The sequence below is a fragment of the Anoplolepis gracilipes genome, chromosome 11 (genome assembly GCF_047496725.1).
Source record: "Anoplolepis gracilipes chromosome 11, ASM4749672v1, whole genome shotgun sequence".
NCBI lineage: Eukaryota > Metazoa > Arthropoda > Insecta > Hymenoptera > Formicidae > Anoplolepis > Anoplolepis gracilipes.
Window position 1 is genome coordinate 7,330,732 of NC_132980.1, and position 14,728 is coordinate 7,345,459.

Here is a 14,728-nt window from a genome sequence, read left to right on the forward strand (position 1 = left end):
GATATTGTATTTTATTTTTATTTTAGGAAAACGCACTAGGAAAGCAGCGCGACGTCGAGATCGTAACCTTTTAACGAGTTTCAATCTGTCAATAGATATTAATCCCGTAAGGGAGCTTCCCGATGAAGAAAAGTCACGTTCGCTGATCATTTTATGTGATATATACCCAGTATGTTTTTATTTGAACTAGGTCATTGCGAGACTGCCTGATGCTCTTCAGGAAGCACTCGTAGAACTCCGGGGGCACTTAAACATCTCGACGATGCCGAGGAGTTTATTGCGTCTTTGATACCGAAGTGCAGTCAAAACCCATCGTCGTCGTCGTCGTCGTCGTCGTCGTCGTCATCCTCGTCCTCGTCGTCGTCGTCATCGTAGAACGACGCAGCTGCTGCAGTAATGCCGCTGCTTCTGCGTATCTTTCCGCATCGCGACGAAGGAGAATTCGACGGACCGAACTCGTCGTTAACCGCTGCACTAGCTTTCGTGATCTGGTAATTCAAAAAATGCGAGAGCTCGCTCGTTCTATCCGCATTGTCTGTAATATCGTTCGTATCCGTTTGCAGTTATTGATCGCAGCGTTCTCACAAAAGAGAGAGAGAGAGAGAGAGAGAGAGAGAGAGAGAGAGAGAGAGAGGGAGAGAGGAAGAGAAATTCGAAATAAATAATAATTAAACAAGAATGGTAGAAAATTTTGAAAATTCGCGTAACGCGTGTTGCGATTTATTAAAAATTTATATAAAAAAAACCTATTATGTTTAATTGCGCGAAATTAAAGTAATTATTAAATTAATATTAATCTAGAGTGCAGATGATGGTCCGATTAGCATCTTTTTATTTGCGAATCGTATGAGATTCTCGTAGAAATACGCGTAGAGTTGTTACGTTTCGATTATGTTAGCGCAGAATTTCGTGTTATTATACTTGGATTAAGTAGAAGAACTTCCGCTTCAGAATTTCAAGTAAAACGCTCGAAAGTTAGAGCACCGCGACGGAGTGGCTATTAAGACTGCTTCAAAAGCGCAAACGCCTTACGCTCGAGCTGCAAGCACGTGTGCAACGTTTCATACATGCTCTATCTTTCTTTCTCTCACCTTATCTCTCTCTCTCTCTCTCTTTTCCTCTTTCCGTGCCTCTCTGTAAGGCGACAGATGCGTTTGTAAACTGGGTCGCCAAGACGATTATCCCCTCAGATATAACTACCATTAAGGTACGGATAGATACGGGCATTATTATCACGCTCGAGAGATTCCACGAAGTCGTAGCCAAATCGAGAATAGGATACTTTCGATTGCTTACGACCATCTATTCCCCGGAGTTATTTCTACAAGACTTCCTACATTGTTGACTCGCGCTATTCGCAGTACATACGCTCGCGATAAATCCGTACCGTATAAGTTGCCGTTCCAGAAACGCTACAATTTCTACAATTTCCGTAGTGCACTTTTACGAATGTCGAACATTTTGTGAAATAAATTTTACGGAGCAACAACGTGAAAGCAACATCACAATGAAAAGCAAGGAAACATTGGCTGCTGGGTCTCTCCGGCGTGATACATCGACGTATCCACAATTAATATTTTCTCATTTCTATTTGTTGAAAATGCAATGAAAATATTCATTTTAACAAGCTATTATCTGTGTTAATTAATTAGAATAAAAAACGTAAAATTGAAAAATGTGAACATAACATTCCGGAAAGATTCGATTTCTATTTTTCTAATAAAAAAAGAAAAAAACAATTTCGGGTACCAGCCGCGCCGAAGAAAGTGAAGCCGTGCGAAAGAGTTTACAGCTGATTGCCGCGAAATTTATAGGGGATAAGAAACGAAGATGCTTGGAAAATCTTCGGAGACATTACCAAATCGGCGCACGTGAGCGCGAGTAAGTCGCGCCAACAAAGAAGGTGGAAATAAAGAAAGGGAAGAGCGTTATATAAACGTGGAAGGTGGAAGAGACAGAGAGAAGATGAGGAATCGAGCGAGAGCGAAAAAATATCCCATGAATTCGTGAGTGACTTCGGATATCACGTTCGGTCCCGCCTGGCGAAGATTTTCTACGACTTTGTAGTCCGCGATATATCCGGAGTCCGCTTGCAAGTTTAAACCACACCTTGCGTCGTACGTGTTGCAAATGTATTCCACGCATAATGCGCAAAGATTCTCTATACACGCCAATGTACTATGGTTAGATGCAGTCTTTTAAAGCGACTCCGGAAAATTTTAATTTTCCGATATCATGATTATTTTATTCGTTAAATATACGCAGGTTTAACAAAGCTTGTCAGGGTGTGTATTAAATGATTTTTTTTTTAAATCCTATGACTTTTCAAATCTCTTTTCATCTGTCATGTAAGCGTAAATTTGCAAATTTTTCGTAAATTTCGTTAGTGCTATAATTTAGACATCTATCAGCTCGATAACTCTCTTATATATTTTATTAATCCAATAAGTATTATCTTTGTAGCCAATTCTAAATTACAAATTCGACGGGGAATTGGTGCCATTAAATGTAATTCAAAATGTGCCAGCGTAATTAGTGGGTTGCGATGAAAACGCATAGATCGTACCGATTAAATATCTATGTTTCAATTTATGCTCGATTTTCATGCATAGCTATCGGAAAACGTAATTACGTTTATGACATTTAATGCAGAGTTATGTAATTACATGTCGAGCTTTGTACCTGTAATATATCATGCGAAGTAGTCAAACATGTATAATCGTCACTTACGTCTTTATCCAGCGGTTATTTGGTCATCCTATTTATCCCGACTTCGTATTCTAGCGATGATGCTTCCTCTCAGCCTCGCAGCCTTCTCCCTCGATTCCTGCAAACGAAATAAAAATTGATTAGAAAAGTCAACGATATCATATTAAATTTCATGGGATAAAATTAGCGGAAATGTATTATTCCTCTCTAAAAGGATTAAATATTCACGCATCAAAATGATATCAGATACATATACACATATCTACGCATAACAAAACCACAAATTGGATGCATAACCACGAACGAGTAATCATTATACCTTCATCGTTTCAAAGTCCAAACATCCGATGATCATTATTCGGTTAATATAGCAGAGAAATTTGAATCGCATTCACGATCCTCTGTTAGCCCGATAATTTCACGCGCGTATAGAGAACAATAGTAAAATAAAACTCGAGGCTTTCAGCTTTAGACTTTGGCGAATTGAAGCGAAACGCGTTTTCGAGAAAGGAACGAGCCAGGCGTTATTCACGAATCTGTCGAATATCGACAATCTCGTTCGCGCAAACTTTACAGGAATACTCGCAAGATTCTTGCGCGACGTCGCGACGGCGTGTACTCTGCTGAAATTAAAATCGATACTTGTGCAGAAAGAGAGAGAGAGAGAGAGAGAGAGAGAGAGAGAGAGAGAGAGAGAGAGAAAAATATAAAGATAACGTCTAGATTTTACTCCTCTCGCTCGCGTTTATAAAGCCGTGTAAAATTGCCGAAGAAGGGAACGTTTGGATAAATAATCATTCTGCAGAGTGCGAGTCTTTTGCGTAGGAAGGAGAAACGCCCGATAAGGTGGGCGAATAACGAAGTGGAAGAAGCGAGTCGTAAAGCAGCGGGAATAAATAGTCGAACGTCAAGTCGGCGACCGAAGTTTGCGAATGCGCAAATCCTGAGGGAAGTCTTAAACGAGAATTCCGCGTGATCGTCTCCCCTTCCTTCCCCCCCCCCTCCCCGGCCCCCTTCCGATTCCGCGCATTCTTCGTATAATTATTTTATCGTTACAAAACGACATCGCGCGAAAAGTCTGCAATTTCGTCGATAAATCGATCATTTCTCATTGCATTAAACAAATAGATAAATAAATAAAGAGATTACTTGTTCGATATATTTCTATAATTAATGAATAAGTAATCAAAGATAGATTAAAAAGAATAAAAAAAGGATATTAAAATATAATATCGCTATGCAATAAAAAAGAAATAGCAAAAAGTGGAGATTTCGAGAGCGCATAAAATATGCGTAAAAATGTGCAATCTTATGCTTTATGACAATAGGGAGATATTATTTGTGAAAGAAAAAATGATAGTACCCGTATATAAACGTTCGGCAAAGTTTACTCATTGATGTTCCCTTACTTGAGTGTCCTAAAACGAAGAAAGTTGAGTGGAATTCTGAATGGAGGAAGGTGCGAAGCCGCCTCGAGAATAAGTGGTGAAATGCTCGACCAGAATTTACGAGCAATACTTTTCCACCGCAAATTCTCCGGATATTCCTGAATACCACAGCATCCCCGTAAAATCGCAGTTTTGTATACTTAATATAATTCTGTCCCCTCTAATATATATCTGGCATAATTGTATTCATATTTTAAGAAAATAAAGCGCAGAAATATTCAAAACAAATAGTTTCTGATTGCTAGTCAAAGTAAAAAAAAAAGAAATATGTAAAAATACATATAATGAAACATATTCAAGCACTCGTAGATATAGCCAATTAAATTCATCTAAAAAAAACTAGGTTGTTTAAATGTCAATATACAAAATTTGTGTTTTCTCGAGAAAAATTCCGTCGCGCTATGACGAATTTTTACGAGGTTGTCTTCCATTGACTTCGTAATTTTTATGTTTACGCACTGAGAGTGGAGAGGAGCATTTTCCTGGAGCGAACTACTTCGTTCCGATGAGGCGGCGTATTCCTTTTATGAGAGAATCCCTTGCAGCGACGTCCGCCGCAGACGCGATATTCATACGAATAACATTCAGTTTCCCGGCCGTCACGGAATTTATGAGGAAGACGAACCGCGGATCGGCGAAAAGGAATTGAGAGACCGGCGATAGGAATAAATAGCGGAATATATTTGACGCGACAATTTCAGTTTACGACTAATAACATCCTGAAGGAAATCTTGAACGTCAATATATATCCGCGTATCACGTCCGTTTTTGTGCTGGCTCTCTCGAAAATGGTTTCTTGCGCAAATAATTCTGAAAATGCTCTTAGTTCGTATTTGAAAGTAGATTAAAACAGCACTTCTCCGATACACAAGATTTTATTTAGTTTATTTTGCTTTTTTTTTTTTAGACCTGTTCACAACTGAAAACTATTTATCTATACTTTACTTTTATAAAAAAAATTCAAATTCATTAAAAATTTTAAAAAAGAAATGCGTGTCAAAAATAATTTTTAAAATTTAGTAATTATTAATTAAAATTAATTTAAATTTAAAAAGCATTTCTTAAATTTAATAATTTTATTAAGCAAAAAATATCATTTTTTTTTTTTTTTATTGCAAAGGAATATAGAGTAAGAAATATTGCAGATTAATGTAACGTGGGAAACGGTACTGTTAGCCGTAGAAAATCGACGCGCGAGTTTGCGTCGGAAAAACTTTTCTACAGATTCCGTAATTTCATCCTTGTTGTGCCGCAAACAGGAACGACGCGTCTGAACCAATAATAATTAAAGAACAAAACTCACACCGGTTGCGGTGCATAGATACAAAAAATATTTACGTTAAATTCAACGAACGAGAAAAATAACACGAGAAAAATAACGAAAACGCAGCACGCTGACGATATGTTTGCATTCGATTCTTTACGAGCTCATACACAAGCTTCGAAATAATATTGTATGTAAAAAAAAAGCAGATTCAAAATCGATAAATTCGTATCCGATATCGACATAAAAAAATATCGCCCTTTTTTCAGATGTTCCTGAAATCCGATATTACTATGTGAAAGAATAGTTTTTACGACATAGTATATATTTCTTTAAGTTATATTCATATCTAGAAATTCTATTTCCACTGAATACTCTGCCAAGTAATAAAATTGTAATAAATTGCGTATGTGTATGCCAGTGCGATTAAAAAGAACTGCCGTATTATAAAGAGGGTACATCCCCATCGTAAAGTAACTTCAGTTTACGAGACATCAATCTCGAAATCAACGATCCATTAAAGATGTAATGCAACGCGACGTTATTAGAAATTTGTTTTATGTCGAGAAGGATCAATTAAAAAAAAAAAAAAAAAAAAAAAAAAACGCACCGTCACTCGAGCCATATTACGTTGCTTCTTTTAATCAAGTCACATTCTTAATTAGCAAGCATTCACATTCGCCGAAGACAACGGGGCGACTTCGTTAATAAAACGCCTAAGGTAATGTCAAACGCGAAGACGCTGAAAACAACCGGAAGTTACTCGATACGTCGTTCCAAGCCGAGAGTATCCGCGGAAAGTTAACAGTCTGACAAAACGGATGGCGTATTGAATTCATCAATACAAGAGTGTATGTTTCACGCGCGCAAAAAACAGCGGACTCCCGTCGAGAGCACTATGGGAAAACGATCGCGTAACATACAAAAAAAAAAAAAAAAAAAAAAAAAAAAAACAAGTACCCCCGAGAGATCAAACATTTCGATTAACGAAGTGCTTGAAACATCAGATGCACAAGCAGTTATCCGCGCTTGATGGATTCAGCTAGAAATTCGACCAGCACTTGGGACGATTTGTACGTCGAAATAAAAACGTGTATCGCACTGATTTTAATTGTAAGAGAGCTCCTCCTCTTTATCTTCCACGTGCGATTGAATTTAAATGATGCGCAATAACGCGTAATATTTAATTAAAGAGATATAAAGAGAAAAAAAAAAAAAATGAAAGAGAAACGAATGGGAATAGAAAAGCGTACTTTAACCTTTCGAGTATTATCAACCTCGGTGCTATTTTTCATGCGACAAACGTCACACTGTTTTTCCAGGAATTGCAGCGGACACTTTAATTACTATATAAATTACACATATTTTTAAATGTACTTATAAATTATACATATATATGTATATGTATATGTATATATTAAATAAACTTATTTAAGTATAAATGTATAACATAAACACTATTCATTAGTAAAACATTGTACTAAAAGTCTATCAAAAGAGGAGCATCATTAAGAGCAAGTCTAGAGCACTCTAATAGCATTGAATAGCATTGAATTATACAAAGAATGCACAGTCTTTTCAGTTCCTTTATGTAACGTAAATAAATGGACGAGAGAAGAAGAATATTATGTTGCATTTGGATTTATTTCGTTGAAATGTCCGCAAAAAGAAATATGATAAAGTAGCTTTTATTTTAAGACAAAATCAAAGATGAAAGCTTAAAAATATTATTTACATTGTGATTTTTCTATTAAATAATTTGTACAATAAATGTAGGTAGAAAAATGTGGTAGAAAACCAGTCACTGGAGTAATTAATTTTTCCGTTTTGAGGTACACATACTCTTGTAGAGAAGAATGTTTCTCCATTCGCTTTTATTTTCCTTCTCGTTTCATCTCGACTCTTACGTGTCGTTTTCTATTTTACGCGGAAGTGACAGCGAAAAAAGAAATAAAATACCGAATGTAACCTAAGTATTATATACCGTGGAAAGAGGAGAGAAATTCGCTGGATGACGGTAACGCGAGCTTCGTCTAGAAAATAGAGACTTAAGACAAAGTCTGGGAGTTATAATTGCCAACGCGACACTTTCTGTCGAGGAGCACGAGAAAGAAAAAAATGAAACAAAATAAAATGAAACGTTTTGTCCGTGCATAAAAGTCTATTGACACGCATAACGTGTGACGGTGAATAGAGATGACGATTACAGATTGTGGATAATAAAAATATGCGACAGACAAAGAAAGAGAAAAAGTTCAATAGAAAGCTCGATTCATTCGATACCTCGTTGATATGTCTCAATCAGTCCTTTTTAAATTTCCACTCTTTTCTCGTCGGACATGCAAAACTAGGAATAAAAAAAATAGAAACCATATTTTGTACGCTACTACTAATCTGGACCACTTTTTTGCACAACCGGCAGCAACTGTAATTCCGGATCGGCTTGACAACTAATCATAGCTTTTACTGTAACCGATATGACTAGTTTTACGAATTTCTGTTCGTATCAGAGGGCACAGCTAGTCAGAAACTGTTAAGCTGTGAACGATCAAAACATTGATCTAAATCGTGCATGTAGACCACGCAGAGGAAAAGCGTGCAATAATTGATATCTACTGCAGATAAAATTTTCTAGCGCATTTATGATACGTTCACGTCTTTTACATGATCGCCGACGTGGTAGTACGACCAAGGAAACTTTGCGGATTACATAAAAGACGTCTCGCCTTGGATACGAAACGTAGCGCATTTTAAATCGGTAAATGCACTCTGATCTTCATAAAAGATAGATTATCATAAAATTTTTGTAATATGCGAGAAATTATTTCGTTGCATATTTTTCACTTCTTTTTTGTTACAAAAATATTAATTCTTACGGGGACGCATATTCATAATTTCTACTTGACCGTTTTACGCGAGAAGAATTGGCACCATTAATTTTTTACATCATAATTCTTCCGTTACATCTCCAAAATTTTGATACGCAAAATAACGCCCGGCATCGCCTATCCCTGCAGACATATTCGTTCTCGATCTGCCATGTATGTTACATACCATGTCCGTCCAATTGCCTGCTCTTGTAGCGAACGATATTAAAAAAAAAAAAAAAAAAAAAAACAAAAAAAAAAGAAAGAAAAAACAAAACGCGATCGACGTTTTACCGACACCTGTCAGACAGGAAATAACTCTTGTCATTGTTTTGGTAGTCAGCACTAGTGCCGATTCTAAAATTGTTATGTCATAGATACAGTATCGACTATGCGACTCAGAGCCATCGTACTTTGTGCAGTCACGTGATGACCAATTTGTACATCATATGTATTTTACGATCGTATGAGAAACCATATGTATCATCCAAGATCAAATCCAGCAGATATCACGTAAGCAACATCAAATCAAAATCGTTTGTAATATCAAACAAACGCCTTTATTCCATACGCTATCAAAGTATAACAATCGCATAAAAATACCATCAGTAATAATATGTAATATTTTTATTTTATATTATATTTAGCAAATAAAAAAAAATCATAAAGTTTGACTTGCATTCTTTAAAAAAAATCCAAGTAATTGGAGACCGATGCGAATCGTTAAGCGTAACAATACCACCAGTCAACATAACATTTTTATTTTATATTTAATAAATAAAAAAAATAATAAAATTGTAATACTCGTGTGAAAAAAAAATCCAAGTAATTGAAGATCAAATATGAATCGTAAATGTATAAATGCATATTGTTAATGTTCTATTTTAACAATTATGTATTTTGTTATTGACATAAAAAGATATACGGATTAATCTGAGATTTTCTATGTATGTTAACAATCGAAAGGCAAACAATCCATGTGAATCCGGAACAATCGCGGAAAATGTCGCAAGAAATATATAGCACCGTGGAGATTGTACCTGTATTACTGATAGCGTATCTCGAATAAGTGCACATGCACCGTGTACAGCGCACCTGGGGCACATTTTGCACCTTAGATTACACTCAAAAAGTAAATGTAAGCTTTACACACGTATAACTATATTTTATGAAACACGTATGAGAAAATAGGTCGCCCCTCTTATCTCGAAATACATTATAGGTATAACCTTTTTAGACATGACAAATGACAATAATGGACGACTCGCGGTAAGTAAAGAAAAACTTACGGGGAGCATCGGCGGAATTTTTCACGTAGCGATACGAACCTTCTCCGCAGAAATTCCTCCACAATTCGATCAAATTAATTGGAATTAATTAATCGAAACGTAATTTCCAACAGAAATCAACGAGCTAGCAACAAACTGTCCAACCTTCTGCAAGCGTAAACATTAGTTACGTCCGGTTACCACCGGCAGCTTCAAGAATCAATTAAAGTGTTAATTAAAACGGCACAAAGCACTTAACTACTTATACTTTGATAAATGACGGGTAATTGCGATGTGCGTGTACAACTTTAACGCAACAATATGATGAGCAAAGCTCGCGATCTTACGTCATTAATTTTTTGACCACTGATATTGCTGTTTATGGCTCTCCGCCAACTGTCACTGTATCTCGTGGTGTATCAAATTGTGATACGTCGCGTCGCGTCGCGCTGGTGAGGTTGATACTCCCGTCACGAGAGAAAAGTATTCACTTCGCGAAAGCACTCGCCCGACCCGGATTTATGACCACTGAAAGGGAACTACCGTCGATCCGGTTTCTCTCTATACGAGTATTATATTTCACGGTCAAATGTCATTACTGTGCTCGCCATACCGGCGGCTCGGACGTATTGGAAATGTCAGAGTCATAACATTTCCCGTTAGGGAAAAACCATGGGAGAAAATCTTCTCTCTCTTTACTCTCTCGAGCTCGTGTCTCGAAAAAAAAAAAAAATCATACAGATCCTCGTTATGTGAGCCCGAAGCAGTCTCACCTTGTTATATTCTCCTGAATATTCTTTCAAGTTAAATTATTTTTAATCTTAAAGCCGTCTTGATGCTCATTAAAATTAACAAAATTCATCAAGATTAAAAAAGATAACTATCAAACCTGAAATTATAAAACAGATTTGCCAGATTAATTAGATAACGCGAAGTCTTAAATTTCTCATTTAATATTGATTTTAATTTAGTTTAAGCAGTTTAGTTGCTAGAATAAATTACAATATTATGATAAATGATGAGTTTCCAATATTTGCTATGGAAAATTCAACTTTGAGATCCATCTGAAAAATGAAACCTTTCGGCATATTCCGCGCAACGTAATAATAGCAAGCACAAAAAAGAAAGGGAGGGAGGGAAAGAGAGAGAGAGAGAGAGAGAGAGAGAGAGAGAGAGAGAGAGAGAGAGAGAGAGAGTTTGGGATTTTTTGCTATTTCTAAAACCTGGTAGCGCGCGAGGTCGCGCATGACATTGCACTCAAAATGCAGCGATGATTGTTTATGTTGGCGATTTAATTAAGCTCAGTGTTAATTCAATGTACGTGTTCGGAACAACTAACGAATCACGGTCCCATCTGCGTGCCGGATTAGTAGGCACCCCGTGCAGCCTACCCTAGCGACTAAGAAACGTGTATCGTGTGCATGAATATGGTAGTAATTAACCGCGATTGTAGAGCGACAACGCTCTCAAAACACGCAGCGCATGCGAGCCGCTTTATCGACGTGAATACTTATGCACAGTGCGTTTAGTTCACGGCGCATGAACGCATCCCTCTCTTCCTCTCTCTCTCTCTCTCTCTCTCTCTCTCTCTCTTTCAAATTATTCAAACAAAGGGGATATTTATTCAAACAAACGAAAATGCAAATGACAAACATGAGCGCTGACAATAAGTTAAAAAAAAAGTTGGTTTTGTATCAATTATATTTTTAATAAATTAAATTCGAAAGAAAACACAAAGAACTTAACTTTTCATTTTGTTCTTTCTTTCTTTCTTTTTTTTTTTTTTTTTTTTTTTTTTTATGTGAACACATATCTTAACAGAAGTTTATTTTTAATTACCTAAATTAATATTTAATATTGGACTTTCACAAACTGCAGAGAGAGAGAGAGAGAGAGAGAGAGAGAGAGAACGGTTGTATCGATTAAATTTCGGCGTAACAAGTGTTATTTCAATTTTTGAAAGGGACCAAACATTCTATACACGAAATGCGACAGCGAGTAAACACTTTGTATAACGAACGTCAATCCGAAAGCATAATCGTTTCGGGCATAACTCGAACGTACTATGTGTATTTCGAATTTGTGTTACTCGTATAAGCCGGGCGTGAGGCGTTACCGTTAACGCGATAGATGGAGTAACTACATCTAATAACAGTTATCCCTCGTTATTCCTCGCTTATATAGTCCAAGAGTACACTGACAAAGTAAACTACCGCCAGGTGTCGAAGTACGTCCTCGTTAGCGGGTTTACAGCTAGGTCACCATTGTGTAACCACGTAGTCGGCGTTGCATGCAGGCTCACTTGGCGAATGTCGCGGGTGTACTGTGCTTCGTACTACAACGAGACGATATTATCTTGGTAACGACCGCGATAACGAGAGTCCCTTGACTTTTCTGTCCGATCCGCGCTGCGTGCCTACGTTAGGTATAGTAAATCCACGCCCGGACGCGTTCCGTGACGATCATCGCGATTCTTTCCAACTGTTATAATCTTCGCGTATGCTTTAACAATTATGCCGTAAACTCGCGTCGTGAGCTTAATACTAAAATTATTTTGTTCAGAAATGACTTCACGGTAACACGTTAGCTTCTAGGCTTGCTCGACGAATGGTTTCATCAGATCTTTTCGCAAATTAAGCGAGATTTATCCTTCAGCTCGTACAGTCGTTTTCGTATATAATACCGGATAATAATTCGACATAATTTTCGTCAGCTGGGTACAATCGGGTTTCTTTGCAAAAGATGATGTCGATATCCTCGAACGACGACCATCGACGTCTCGAGCTGTCACGTGTCAGAAATCGGAACGTTCCTCCATTTTCCTCAAGCTCGTATCGTAGTAGGTACCTTTGTACCTACCGCTATACTATCGCGTAGAATCGTCCATCGGAGAAGCGGACTTTAGCTCGTGGCGACGCAAATTCCGCGCGTCAAATTCCAAGGTAAATAGCGCGGAGGAACGTAAGACGGAAAGCGGATGAGAGGAGATGATGTCGCTCGACGAGAGCGAGACAAATGGCAAATCGATGCCTCCATTTGCTTCTCCAATCCTTCCGCGCAATGGAGACGATCTCCTTCACGTGTAGCGTTGCGCTTCGCCGTTGTCGTTTACCAGCGAGAGCGAGAGAGCAAGAGAGAGAGAGAGAGATGACGTTTATTGTTAGTGAAAATCTCCCGACACAGCTCGGTGGAACGTACACTATCCCTCTATGTAGCACTGTACCAACCAAGTAGAGGAGAGGACCGTTTCCGAAGCAGCCCCGAGGAAAATTCTACAGCGGTATCGGAGGCAACAGCCGCCGCCGCCGCTGCTATGTCGATCCCATTGTGGCAACTTGATTGGTTTGCTGCTTGATGCGATACACCCTACAAGAGCTTCGTGTCATAACCGACGAGAGAGACGAGTTCTCTCTCGCGGTGAGGTGGCGGGGTTTGCCGTGCTACCTGCGAGAACCGCCGAGTCCTCACGCTACGTCGTCTCAGCTGTACGACGTTTCTGTCGTCGAACGCCTTGTCATTCATCGGCGCGATCCGATTACGAAATTCCAGCCCTGTCTCTCTTTTGTGACATTTATGTATTACTTATGTACGCCGTGAGCGCCCGATTTGACACAAGCGCATTTCAAAGCACGACGAGTCGCCGACGATGAAATAAAAATAATGAAATATCTGGCTCGCGTAATTATTTATATTATTTAAATGAGCGAAACGCATTTGGGTGTAGTTTCCGAAAAGCCCCGATTTTGTTGTCATCACGTACACCTACGTATTTTGATGCGCTGATTGCGAAAATAATTTAATCGCATTTAATCACGACTAAAATCGACATGCGTTTTTCTGAGACAAGCCTTCGCGATTTTTCCGACACTCGGTCACTCGCCGAGTTACTGGGATATCCGAGAGACGCGTTCGTGATTTATATACTTAATGCGGTCCACCGGCAGCACCTAAATCCAATTTCTAAAGTCTGGATTCGTTAGTCAGTGATATCACGTTCCCGCGCTCGATCGAACGGCCGTATCATAATCGACGGGGCGGCACACCGTGACTACGAACACGAGGATAGAGGGTGGAGGAAACGAGTTTTCCCGGAAATCTCGCGAATTCGATCCATAAATAAGCCCGTGGAGGCCTATCTCCGCAATCTAACGAACTTGTAACCCTAAAATACTCCAGGAATAGCTGCTCGTCACGAAGTCTCCCGTGGCACCGCGGGAGTCGTCGAAGCCCCTTGGCGCTCCTCTCCCGCGGCTCTGCGGTTTTATATACACGATATAATGCGCGTGATATAATCGATATCAGACATTCCGCCGAGAGGTAGAGAGAGAAAGAGAAAGATGAGATGCCGTCAGGGTGTTGTCACTATCTCGCGCGGAATCTTGATAAGTTAAATTCGAGATGAGCACCGGAGGAGATAACGGGAATCACTGATCGTATGTGAAGCGGAAGGTCGATACTTCCCCTCTGCTTATGTTTCCCAGAGAAGCCATTCCAAGTTATAAAGGAGAGAAATTTTCCCGATGATTACTTCATTATCTCTCATTCAAATTAAAATAAAAAAACATTTTATAAATATCAATTGTTAAATGTTTAATAAATAAAGACACGTATATAATAACATTTATGGCAATTTATTTTCATAACAATGTATTGATATTTTTCAACTAACATTTATTATATTTATTAACATATCACGTTCTCATGGTACAACGATTGAAATTGTAAACACGATATAAATAAAATTGCAGGTGTATAAAAATCGTTTCTTTTTGTCGTCGCGTACCCGCGTTTTCTTTTCTCAGTTATATCGTATAGATTGGTAGAAAATTATACGCGAAAATTGAAAGAAAAATATCCAAGTTTCACAATACGCTGTGAAAAGGCGAGAAATGTTATGCAATACACCGTCACCCGGAAAAGGAAAGTCATCTTAAATTTTGACAGGCAAACAAAATGCAAAGCGGTTGCACTCTAGACAAATAATATGCATAAATTTGCATTTTGTGTAAAAGTTTACAAATCTTGAACGCAATCCTGGCGAAAAATAAAATCACCGAAATATGTACAGCTTCCCAAAGTGCACGCGCAGTACAGCATATCAATCTACATTGAAGCTCGGTATATCGTCCTATCCAAGAAAGAGCGTTCATTCAAAATGCACAATGTGTGAAT

The 14,728-nt window shown here is 38.3% G+C and overlaps 1 protein-coding gene across 3 annotated transcripts in view; it reads right to left on the bottom strand.

Moving 5' to 3' along the window:
* The window catches only part of LOC140670932 (uncharacterized), a 246,676-nt gene that overhangs the window by 159,442 nt on the left and 72,506 nt on the right, over positions 1-14,728 (bottom strand). For all 3 annotated transcript variants that reach the window (XM_072901841.1, XM_072901839.1, XM_072901840.1), the window contains one exon: positions 2,731-2,827. The gene's annotated coding sequence lies outside the window, so the exon portion shown is untranslated. The remainder of the gene's footprint in view (positions 1-2,730; positions 2,828-14,728) is intronic.